Raw genomic sequence first — 12,102 nt, 5'->3', positions numbered from 1 at the left:
AAACAAAAAGATCAAAAGTATTCCATAATGGCACTTCTCTTTGTCACCAGATCAATTTTGACTTTTTCTCACCTAAAATACCACCTTTCTAGTCCCTTGAAACCACCGTCTGCCTCAGCCAACCCTGGTTTCTTGCCCTAGCATTTGGGAAGCCAGGGACTGGGTCACTGTTGTGTGCCATCAGGACTTCACCTGGACCCAGGACCCTGTCAGGGCACAGGGAATATTTGCTTAGTTTCTCAGTCAGGGGGAACGTTGGCCAATTCCTATGACCGAGAAATTGAAGGTTGTGGCTTGGTCAGCAAAAGGCTTGCTGAAAGTTCACTACTGAGACATTTGCTGGTACGGTGGTCCAAGGGTCCCCAGAACCACGTGGAAGGAAGGGAACGCATGTTGGCACCTTCGACAATATTTGTTGAGGACCTACCTTGTGCAGACGCCAGGGCCAGAACAGAGAGATCCACCATCGAAGTATCCGTGCTGCAAAGCCTGTCGGGTCTCCTTTTCACCTGCCAGATAAATGGGCTTATCTGCTCTACACCTACCACCTGTGTGCTCTATTTTAGGGCTCACAGAGGGTCAGAGGGCACCCTAGACCGTGAGGATACAAAGGGCATCCCGCCTGCTGATCAAGGTACATACACCCCTTTTCCTGTGCCTGGGACACCTGAAGCTTTTAACTGCCTCCCTTCCCTCGGAAGACAAAGATTTTAAAAGAACCCTTTAAAATTCAATTTCCATTCTACCTCCCAGTTAGTTCTGGGCTCAGCCCCCATGTGATTTTCCTTCATTTGCTAATTTCTTTTCTTAAGCCTCTGCCACTTCTGCACAATAATTCCAACAACCCAGTAAACACCACAAAAAAAAATAAATAAATAAAAAAGGTGGGAACAGTGAAGCCAGTATCATCATCTGCTATTCAGAAGCAATGCTTGCTAATGCACGTTTTCTGAAAATGTTCTCCAATTTTTTCTTTTAACTGGGGAGCTACCAGGTGATTTGCACTTACAGCCACAGCACTCCAGGTGGAAGTGGAAGTCCTAATGCCTGGAGGGAAAATTATGCCTTTTCCACTCACCTGCCCAAACCTTGACATTTAAAGCAACTCCCTGGTATTTTTCAGCTTCCTATTTGCCTGTACACCTGCCTGGTATACTGTGGACATTCTTAGTTTATGCTCCTATATACCCTACAGCATCACTGGTACCAGCAGGCAGAGACACACATAGCAGAATGTTCTGTGAGCAAAAAAACACCTCCAGTCAACCTAATGCCCAGCTCCCAGCAACAGATTAAATCAATTACAGCACAGCCACTCAGTGGAAATCCATCCAGCTACTGGAGACTAAGGTAATTCGCCCATGCATAATAATCACATTAATTACAGTATATACTTCAGTATATGTGATTTGCTCTATTGTGCTAATATTATACATCACATTTATGAATAATAGAAATTGTTATATTTCTCAAACAATGCCGCTATTAGTTGTGGTGATTATATTGTATTATCTACCAAAAGCCATTGAATTAACACATCATACATTAATTCATGAAAACTCAAAGTGCAGAGAACAGTAAATCAGTCTGTTGGTGTGGAAATCAAAGGGCATGTTGGAATCCATAAATATGAGCGTGTACTAAACAGTCAGGTGCCTTGGGGCTGACTTAGCCGCTGAGTCAGCAGCTCTGGGCGGGAGAGAAGTTGCATTTCTAACAAAATCCCGGGTGCTGCGCTGGTCTTGGGACCAGGACACATCCAGGCTAAACAGGTAAACTGGGGGAAGAAGAAACTTTCGGCTCTTTCTTTCCCTCCCTTCCTTCTTTCTTTTAACACAAGGTCTCGCTCTGCCGCCCGGGCTGGTGTGCAGGGGCGCGATCTCCGCTCCCTGCATCCCCGAACTCCTGGGCTCAAGCGATCCTCCCGCCCCGGCCTCTCAAAACGCGGGGATTCCAGGAGCTTTTACTTTCTAACTCTGACGCCTCCATCCAGCAACCCTGGCTGGGCGAGGGCTCCCTGCAAGGCGGCGGTGGAGGGCCCGAAGTCGGGCTGATAAGGAAAACTGCCACCACTCCTCGCTTCCTGAGTGCCTCACTCTATAGAGGGGAAACTGAGGCTCCGATTCGAGCCGCCCCAGGGCTCTGGAACGCTGGAGGAGCTGGGATTCGAACCAGGGCTCTGAGACGCCGGCCGGCGCCCGGCCTGTCCCGCAGGGCCCCCGGGACACCGCTCCAGCCGCGCCCTAGCGCCAGGGGTCCCCGAGCCCGCTGCAGGAGACTGAGGACCCCACTTGCCCCTCTCCCGAGCCGCGGAGCTCGCCGGCGCGTGCCCGTTGAAGCCCCGCCCCGCCGGCTGCCACCGGGAAGGGGACCGTGCGCGCTCGTGCCCGCGGGGCGAGCGCACGGGAGCCGCGCCAGCATAGAGGTTTGCGAGGCCGCCATCGCAACGCAGGCGCGGTGGCCAAGTGGTAAGGCGTCGGTCTCGTAAACCGAAGATCACGGGTTCGAACCCCGTCCGTGCCTACCACCAGCCTTCCCCTGTAAGGTGGAGACTTTTTAGGAGTGGTCGACTCCTGCCGAACTCATCGAGGGGATCCTTAACTCCTGGACTGCAGATCCGCCCAACTGTTTTCCTCCAAGGGTTTGAGTTCAAGCTCCCCTCCTTCCCTCACAGAAGGTGGAAGTCTGGGTGTTCCAGCCTCTGGGAGTCTGGGCCTTAAGTCTGGCCGGCTCGGTCTATAGGCTCCCTACACACAGCACCCCCTGCTACCCCTGGGGCGCTTCACACCCTGGGAGAAAGTGGAGGGCTCCGGGAGTGGGCGGGGATCGAAAACTCGAAGGATCGCCTGCAGATCATGGCCCCAGGGAACCCTAACACCCTTCGGGCAAGGAGGCCTTCGGTTGCTGGCGTTTGGCTTAAGGGCCCCTCCACATACTTCTGCACAGGAATATCCAATTTTATCCGCTCTAACAAAAGCCCTGCCGTTGTCTGGTACAGAGCCCACACCCCGAGTCAGCTGGTGTCTGTCTGGTTTGCTATTTTTGAAAGGAAATCCACTGTAGTCATTGCGTTCGAAAGAGAAGCAGCCCTGCCCAGACTTGGAGCAATGCTGACGCGCAAATCTGAAACCTCCCTCTCTGAGCCTCGGCTTGTCCCTCTGTAAAATGGGCGCTTGTGAAGCAGCTGCCTGGAGAGGCTGCTGTGGAGGCGGCCTCCGTATACGGAGCTCCAGGCAGGTCGCACAAGTTTTCCTTGCATCACAAAGGATGCACCGCGGGGCTGTGGAATGCCTTTGAAGACGTTATTCAGTGACCCCCAAACCCCAGGACGGCTACATGGTGCACTCTGAAAACCAGCTTGAGCGAATTTGGGGAAGCCTGTATCAGTCCGAGATTCCTAGCTGGTGGAGCAGTCGTGGAGCGTCTCGTGTGTGCCTGGTGAAACTGGACTCTGCGCGTCCCTCGGTGAACTGGCCTGGCCAGAACGGGCTCTCGCAAAGTGACAGGGAGAGAGGTAGGGAGAAGGAGCGGCCGGGGGTAAGTGTCCCCTTTCCACAGCAAAGGTTCTACACTTGTGAGCTTGCATCAGCCTCCCCTAGAGGGCTCGTTAAACACAGATTGCTGGGCCCCGCCCCAGAGCTTCCGCATTCAGCTGCTCTCTGAGCTGGGCCCGGGTCATTTGCTTTTCTTTTTTCCTTTTCTTTCTTTCTTTCTTTTTTTTTTTTTTTGAGACAGAGTCTCCCCTGGGTCGCAAGGCTGGAGTGCAGTGATACGATCTCGGCTCACCGCAACCTCCGTCTCCCGAGTTCAAGCGATTCTCCTGCCTCAGCCTCCCGATTAGCTGGAACTACAGGAAAGTGCCACTAAGCCTAGCTTTTTTTTTTTTTTTTTTTTTTTTTGTATTTTTAGTGGAGACGGGTTTCGCCGTGTTAGCCAGGATGGTCTCGATCTTTTGATCTTGTGATCCGCCGCCTCGGCCTCCCAAAGTGCTGGGATTATAGGCGTGAGCCACCGTGCCCGACCTTTTTTTTTTTTTTTTTGAGATGGAGTCTTTCTCTGTTACCCAGGCTGGAGTGCAATGGCACGATCTCATCTCGGCTCATTCCAAGATCTCCACCCACTGGGTTCTAGCGTTTCTCATGCCTCAGCCTTCCCGAGTAGCTGGGACTACCAGCACGCGCCACCACACCCAGCAATTTTTGTATTTTTGTTAGAGAAGGGGTTTCACCATGTTGTCCAGGTTGATCTTGAACTCCAGACCCCAAGTGATCCACCCACCTCGGCCTCCCAAAGTGCTGGGATTACAGGCTTGAGCCACCACGCCCAGCCATGACAGCCATGTTCTCAACCCAGGAAGGAGCCGGTGTGTAGACATGTATATAAATAGGCAAGTTAATGATATAAAAATAGCAAACACCAGTACTTCTTACACTTCAACCTGGGGAATGGCGCTAAGAAGCAGGTTTTGTGACTCGGGTCTGGGGTGGGGCCCGAGATGCTGCATTTCTAAGAAGTGGCTTGGGGTGATACTGGTGCTGCTGGTCCCCATGGACCAGCCAAGGGTTGGAAGGATTCACACCAAAATAGCACCATCCCCTGGGAAGGAAGTGGACTAGAAAAGCTATTGAAAGGGTTCCTTCTTCCCTTTTTTTTTTTTTTTTTTTTTTTTGGTTTGACCCTCACTTCCCCCAGGCTGGGGGGCCGTGGCGCCATCACTGCAACCTCCACTTCCTGGGTTCCAGTGATTCTCCTGTCTCAGACTCCCAAGTAACTGGGACAACAGGTACACCACCACATCCGGCTAATTTTTTATGTTTTTAGTAGAGACAGGGTTTCACCATATTGGCCAGACTGATCTTGAACTCCTGACCTCACGATTTGCCCACCTTGGCCTCCCAAAGTGCTGGGGTTACAGGCGTGAACCACCTCACCTGGCCCTTGGGTTCCTTTACTTCGTAATTACCGGGTAAACATGTGCTGTATATTGTATGGGTTTTCTTCAAGATGATTTGTTTGTATTACCTGTGCAATTCCCCCCACCCCCACAATCACCCTGTTCCCCAGAACCCCCACCCAAACACAACAATAACCTTTGGGGACACAGGCAAATTAGAACAATTCAAAATTAAAGCAAATAAATGTTCTCTTTTCTCCACTGGAGCATCTATTCATTTCTTATTTTTTAATCTTAATTTCTTTTTTGGAGACAGGGTCTTGTTCTATTGCCCAGGCTGGAGTACAATGGTACTGTTATAGCTCACTGCAGCCTCAAACTCCTAGGCTCAAGTGATCCTCCCAACTCAGCCTCTAAAGTAGCCATGACGACAGACGCTAGCACCAAACCTGGCTTTTTTTTTTTTTTTTTTTTGGGAGGGGGGTCTCGGTATTTTGCTCAGGCTGGTCTCAAACAATCCTCCCACCTCAGCCTCCTGCCTTAGCCTTTCAAAGCTCTGGAATTACAGGCATGAGCCACCATGCCTGGCCCATTCATTTCTTTTTGAAGAGGTGCCACAAAGGTCATGTATGAGCTGGGTGCCTGTAATCCCAGCACTTTGGGAGGCTGAGGCAGGTGGATCAACTGGGGTCAGGAGTTTTAGACCAGCCTGACCAACATGGTAAAATCCCGTCTCTACCAAAAATGCAAAAATTAGCCAGGTGTGGTGGTGTATGCCTGTCTCCCAGCTGCTGGGTAGGCTGAGGCAGGAGAATCACTTGAACCTAGGAGGCAGAGGTTGCAGCGAGCTGAGATCGCACCTTTGTTCTCCAGCCTGGGTGACAAGAGTGAAACTCAACCCCCCCCCCCCCCCCCAAAAAAGACCACAGCTCCTGGGCAGTTAGGCCAGTATCTGTGAAGAGCATGGAATTGTCCACCCAGATTTCCTATCCTTGTCTTTCTCTCCCCATCCACAGAGTAGACCAGCACTCCTTCTGTGTGACATCACCCTGGGAGAGAGCCCATTCTCCCCCACCATTGCCAGTCTGCATCAGGTGGAGAATACATAAGAAAATCACAATTTACATAATATGCTGTAGATACCATTTATGCAAAAAAAACTTACACAAAATGACGAAGGATATATATATTTGTGTAGGGAGAAGTGCTTGCTGTTTTATTTTTTTTATTTTCAAGCCTGAAAGATGACACACAGGTCTCAAAACTGTAACTTCTGCTTGAAATCTGGGGGTGCCGGAGCTGCAAGAGCAGTTTGGCACACGCTGCAGTAACAGAAACTAGTGAGCTAAATCCTTGATTCAGGTTCTGTTTACACTTAAACAGGCAAAGCTGATCAGGTGTCTGAATAAGCAAGACGTGTTGTGTTCATTTAAACCACGTGTGTTCATGAATCTAAAAAGCCATGTTTGGATTTCTATAACTTCTGTATGAATTTCATGTCTGAAGGTGTCCTTGAAGTCAACTGTCTTTGTTCTTTCGCAGAATCAATCCCTCATCTCTGTTGGATGTGTAAAGGGAAGATAAGATGGGCTCTGATGCTGGGGTTGGGGAGGAAAGAGAGGCAGTAGAGACAGAGCCTAGGGTGATACTTTGGGACCTCAGTATGCAAAATAACTACACATGAGGGAGGAGGTAGAGTTGCTTAAGAAGCCTGTGGCTTCCTGGGAAAGAAGGAATTAAATTCTTCCAACCCACCTTCCTGTTATTTGCAGTTAATTACTGGCAGAATAGCGTTTAACAGAACTTTTCATTTATTTATTTTTTTAGAGATTGAGATTTTCTCACTCTTTATTGCCCAGGCTGGGTACAGTAGTACAGTCATAGCTCACTGCAGCCTCAAACTCCTGGGCTCAAACAATCCTCTTGCCTCAGCTTTCCAAGTAGCTGTGACTACAGGTGTGCACCACCACACCCAGCCTCACAGGACTTCTGAAGCAAGAGAGGGAAGCTAGGTTCCTGTGAGGATCCTATTTTTAGCAAGGTGGGGCAACAGAGGCTGTGCAGGAGCAAGTTCAACAGTGACACTTTGTGGAGCCATGAAGCAAGAGCAGTGCTAGACTCTGCTCTGCCCCCCACATCTCTTAGGAACTGGTGAGAGCCTTGGACTGGCCACTTTAACGGCTCTGTGCCTCAGTTTCTCACGTTGTAAATTCGGAATGACACACATTCACTCGCTTCCTGTGTCATGGAGTTGTTCTGAAGACAACATTTTAAACATTAGCCAGCCAGGACGGTTGAGTAAATGCTGAGCCATCTGTGTCGTGATATGGTGGGAAGCCAGTTAAAGGAATGATTGACGGATTGACTTGACATGATAATGAATACAGTTAAATGAGAAAAGTTGATAGTCTGGGTTTTTCTGGGTTTTTGTTTTTGTTTTTGTTTTTAGATGGAGTTTTCTTCTTGCTGCCTAAGCTGGAGTGCAATGGCGCAATCTCAGCTAACCACAACCTCCACCTCCTGGGTTCAAGTGATTCTCCTGCCTCAGCCTCCCAAGTAGCTGGGATTACAGACGTGTGCCACCATGCCTGACTAATTTTGTAATTTTAGTAGAGATGGGGTTTCTCCATGTTGGTCAGGCTGGTTTTGAATTCCTGATCTCAGGTGATCTACCCTCTTTGGCCTCCCAAAGTGCTGGGATTACAGGTGTGAGCCACCACGCCTGGCCTGTTTTTGTTTTTGTTTTTTTTTAAAGACGTCTGGAGGTATAATTGACATACCAAAAAATTGCACATATTTAATGTGTATAATTTGATGAGTCTGGACATATGCATGCAACTGCTGATAGTCTTACCACAATCAAGAATCAAGTATTACCTTGTAATCCCAGCACTTTTGGAGGCCGAGGCAGGCGGATCATTTGTCAGGAGCCCAAGACCAGCCTGGCTGAAATGGTGAAACCCCTTCTCTACTAAAAATACAAAAATTAGCTGGGTGTGGTGGTGCGCACCCAAAATCCCAGCTATTCAGGAGGCTGAGGCAGGAGAATTACTTCAACCTGGGAGGCAGACGTTGCAGTGAGCCAAGACTGTACCACTGCACTCCAGCCTGGGTAACAGCAAGACTCTGTCTCAAAAAAAAAAAAAAAGAAGAAGAAGAATCAAGGTAATAAACATATCCATCACCTCCAAAACTTTTTGTGTGTCCTTTTGTGTGGGTGGTAAGAATATTTAACGTGGGATCTACCCTCTTAACCAATGTTTGGGTGCACCGTCTCCTACTGTTATCTATGTGCAGCAGATCTCTCAAACTTATTCATAGTGTATAATTAATTTTTGATATCTTGTTTTTGTAAAAATAAATACACATATTTATCATTACATATATGTGTATATGTGTGGTTGGTTCTGGCTTCTTGGGATGTAGAGAAAGTCCACACCCCTGTGACAGCTTCCCCATGCCTTGTGCTGTTGCTAGTATCTCCAGGTGGGGTGAGTGGTGGGGAGCAATTGCAGAGAAAATTCTCAATTTTTTTCCTAATATCATGGCCTTGGCAAAGAGATGCTATGACTTTTGGATTCATTATTTTTGCAGCAAAACAAACTTAACAACAGAAAAAAAGAAAATATAAAGAGTAATCAGATCTCGGGGCTCTGGGAAGCAGAGTTGTTAACGTGGAGTGCCCACTTAAACGGAGATGATGCTAAGATCCCAGTGCAAAAGCCCCATTTTGTCATCACGCCGACCGTCTCCAAAAGGAGGCCTCCAGTCCCCCTGCCCCGTCAGGTCCCCCATCTGGGCTGACATCATGCGCTTAGGAAACCTACATTCGAGAATTAAAAATGGAACTCTTAATAAGGGAGCGGGTGGTTTGTAGACGTACATGGGCTGAGAACCACATTTCAAAACCAGAAGTGTATTTCAGGCGTGAGTAGCACTTAAAAGAAAATATTGTGGCAGGCCCCTGGAAGCAGCAGACGTTGTTTATATCACATCAACTTGAGTTTTGCTGAGCAAATCACCAGGCTGCCGCACAACGAACGTTTCCCACCACTCCGGGTTTCTTTTTTTTTTTGCTTCCAACCTGCCCTACTAATTCAGGTGAGCAAGCTGATTTTTACTTGCTGTGGGTAAAAAAAACCCCAAACTTAGGCCTTGCTAAATTAAAAAACTGTAGCCATTCTCAAAACACGCAAATAACAAGCCCGTAATCTTCCTTTGAAAAGCATGGTGAATAGATGCTGGGATGCCCCCCATGTTATCCCTGTCTTCTGGGGATGCTGCCTTCCCGCTACTCCTTGGATAGTGGTGAAATGAGCAAGAAAGAAACATGTATTGTGCTAAGCCACTGAAAGATTGGGGTTGTCTGTAACAGCAGCGAGCATACCCCAACAAATATACCACTATCGTGTGGCCCTGTGGGAACGCCCGCTCTCTGCTGCCAAATCTTTTAGATCATCCTTTCTTTTTTTTTTGGAGCAGCCAGAAATCTGGATTTTTAAAATATGAAATTTCCTGATTTAAAAATGTTGGCCACTAAGTCAAATTTATTATTATTATTTTAAATTCTCCACAGGCCAAATGAAACATCTGTGGGCTCAACTTGGCCTGCGGGCTGCCAATTGCAACCTTTGGTCAAAAAACTTTAAATGCAACTGTGTATTTATTTTTAAGTTGGTATTGGTCTGAGAGTTGCTGCCACAACCCCAGCGATGTGATTTCCAGGGAAAAGCTATGCCGATAGGTAAGTTGATCAACTCTTCATTTTCACTTGCGTTAGAATTACGTTAGTGTTTTTTGTTTTGTTTTGTTTTGTTTTTGAGATGGAGTTTCACTCTTGCTGCCCAGGCTGCAGTGCAATGGCACGATCTCGGCTCACTGCAGCCTGCCTCAGCCTCCCAAGTAGCTGGGATTACAGGCGCCTGCCACCACACCAGTTTCATTTTGTATTTTTAGTAGAGACGGGTTTCTTCATGTTGGTCAGGCTGGTCTCAAACTCCCGACCTCAGATGAACTGCCTGCCTCAGCCTCCAAAGTGCTGGGATTACAGGTGTGAGCCACTGCCCAGCCTTATTTTATTTTTTTAGACAGAGTCTCTGTCACCCAGGCTGCGGTACAGTGATTGATCATAGCTCACTGCAGCCTTGAACTCCTGGGCTCAAACAATCCTCCTGCCTCAGCCTCTCAAGTAGCTGGGACTACAGACACATGCCACCAGACCCAGCTAGTTTTTACAAAATTTATTTTTGTACAGACTAGGTCTCACCATGTTGTTCAGGCTGGTCTTGAACTTCTGTACTCAAGCAATTCTCCTGCCTCGGCCTCCCAAAATGCCAAAGTGCTGGGATTATTACAGACATGAGCTACCGTGCCTGGCCTTCCTCTAGTTTCTTTCTTTTTTTTTTTCCTGAGACAGAGTCTCACCCCATTACCCAGGTTGGAGTGCAATGGTGCAATCTCGGCTCACTGCAACCTCCATGTCCCGGGTTCAAGCAAGTCTCTTGCCTCAGCCTCCACAGTAGTTGGGATTACAGGCATGCACCACCACACATGGCTAATTTTTTGGTATTTTTTAGTAGAGACAGTTTCACCACGTTGGCCAGGCTGGTTTTGAATGCCTGACCTCAAGTGATCCACCCACCTCAGCCTCCCAAAGTGTTAGGATTATAGGCATGAGCCACCGTACCCGGCCTTTTCTTTTTTTTTTGAGACGGAGTTTCACTCTTGTTACCCAGGCTGGAGTGCAATGGCAAGATCTCGGCTCACCGCAACCTCCACCTCCTGGGTTCAGGCAATTCTCCTGCCTCAGCCTCCTGAATAGCTGGGATTACAGGCACGCGCCACCATGCCCAGCTACTGTTTTGTATTTTTAGTAGAGACGGGGTTTCACCATATTGACCAGGATGGTCTCGATCTCTTGACCTCGTGATCCACCCGCCTTGGCCTCCCAAAGTGCTAGGATTACAGGCTTGAGCCACCGCGCCCAGCCTGGCCTCTTCTTTTATTCATGTTCTTTTTTTTTTTTTTTGAGACGGAAGCTCGAGTGCCACAGTGGTATGATCTCGGCTCACTGCAGCCCTCTGCCTCCCAGGTTCAATAGATTCTCCTGCCTCAGCCTCCCAAATAACTGGGATTACACGCATGCGCCACTATGCCCAGCTAATTTTTATGTTTTTAGTAGAGACGGGGTTTTACCAAGTTGGCCAGGCTGGACTCAAAATCCTGGGCTCAAGCAGTCTGCCTGCCTGTCATTCATTTTCTAATACATCTTCATTGTGCCCCACAATGTGCCAGACCTGCCATGGTGCCAGGGCTGCTGGTCACGAGAGATGGGTGGCCTCCCCACGGAACTCACAGAGGAATGGCACAGGACTAATGAACATGATGTGGTAAGAAGAGGACAGACACAAGAGGCCGGGAGCAGTGGCTCAAGGCTGTAATCTTTGCACTTCAGGAGGCCAAAGCAGGAGGATCGCCTGAGCCCAGGAGTTCAAGACCAGCCTGGGCAACAGAGTGATACCCCCATCTCTACTAAAAATGAAAAAAATTAGCTGGTGTTGCCACATGCCTGCAGTCCCAGCTGCTAGAGAGACTGAGGTGGGAGGACCACCTGAGCCTGGGAGGTCGAAACTGCAGTGAGATGAGATCACACAACCGCACTCCAGCCTGAGCGATGGGAGGGAGCCCTGCCTCAAAAAAAAAAAAAAAAAAGTAAAAAAACAGGACAGATACACATGGGCGTGAGCAGAGACAGTACTGACCTAACAAAAGCTCCTGGCTGGGCTTGGAAGGTGTGGGGGAGCTGCCCAGGGCGTGGGGACAGAGGGTTGGCAGAAGATGCTCCAGACAGACCTTAACATCAAAGACATAGAAGCATCTGCTCAAAAGTGTGGGTACCCAAAGGGGGGCCTTGTGCAAGCCACATCCTCTCTTCATCTTCCCCACCTTTGGAAGCTGTTAGGATGTCACCACCCAAGAAGCTGAGCATGAGGGGGCTGGCAGCTTGCACTGAGCTTCCCAGCATCCTTCTAGCAGTTTCTGGACTGAGGAGCCTGGGCAAGTGACTGCACTGCTGTGGCCTCAGTTTCCTCATCTGTCAAACAGGGATAAATGACAGTTCCTGCTTTGTAGGGGTTGCTTTGATGGTGAGGTGGTATCAGGTGTAGCAGATGCCCAGCACAGCGTCAGGACGTGAACTCCTAGGCTCA

General features: G+C 48.8%; 1 non-coding gene across 1 annotated transcript; it reads left to right on the top strand.

The window, feature by feature from the left end:
* Nucleotides 1-2,451: 2,451 nt before the first annotated feature.
* Nucleotides 2,452-2,523, top strand: TRNAT-CGU. Its single transcript has one exon. It is a non-coding gene; the product is annotated as a tRNA-Thr (tRNA).
* The last annotated feature ends 9,579 nt before the right edge of the window (nucleotides 2,524-12,102 follow it).

Source organism: Sapajus apella, unplaced genomic scaffold (genome assembly GCF_009761245.1).
Source record: "Sapajus apella isolate SASKATOON/1434 unplaced genomic scaffold, GSC_monkey_1.0 scaffold51, whole genome shotgun sequence".
NCBI classification, from domain to species: domain Eukaryota; kingdom Metazoa; phylum Chordata; class Mammalia; order Primates; family Cebidae; genus Sapajus; species Sapajus apella.
This window is presented reverse-complemented; position numbering and strand designations above follow the sequence as displayed.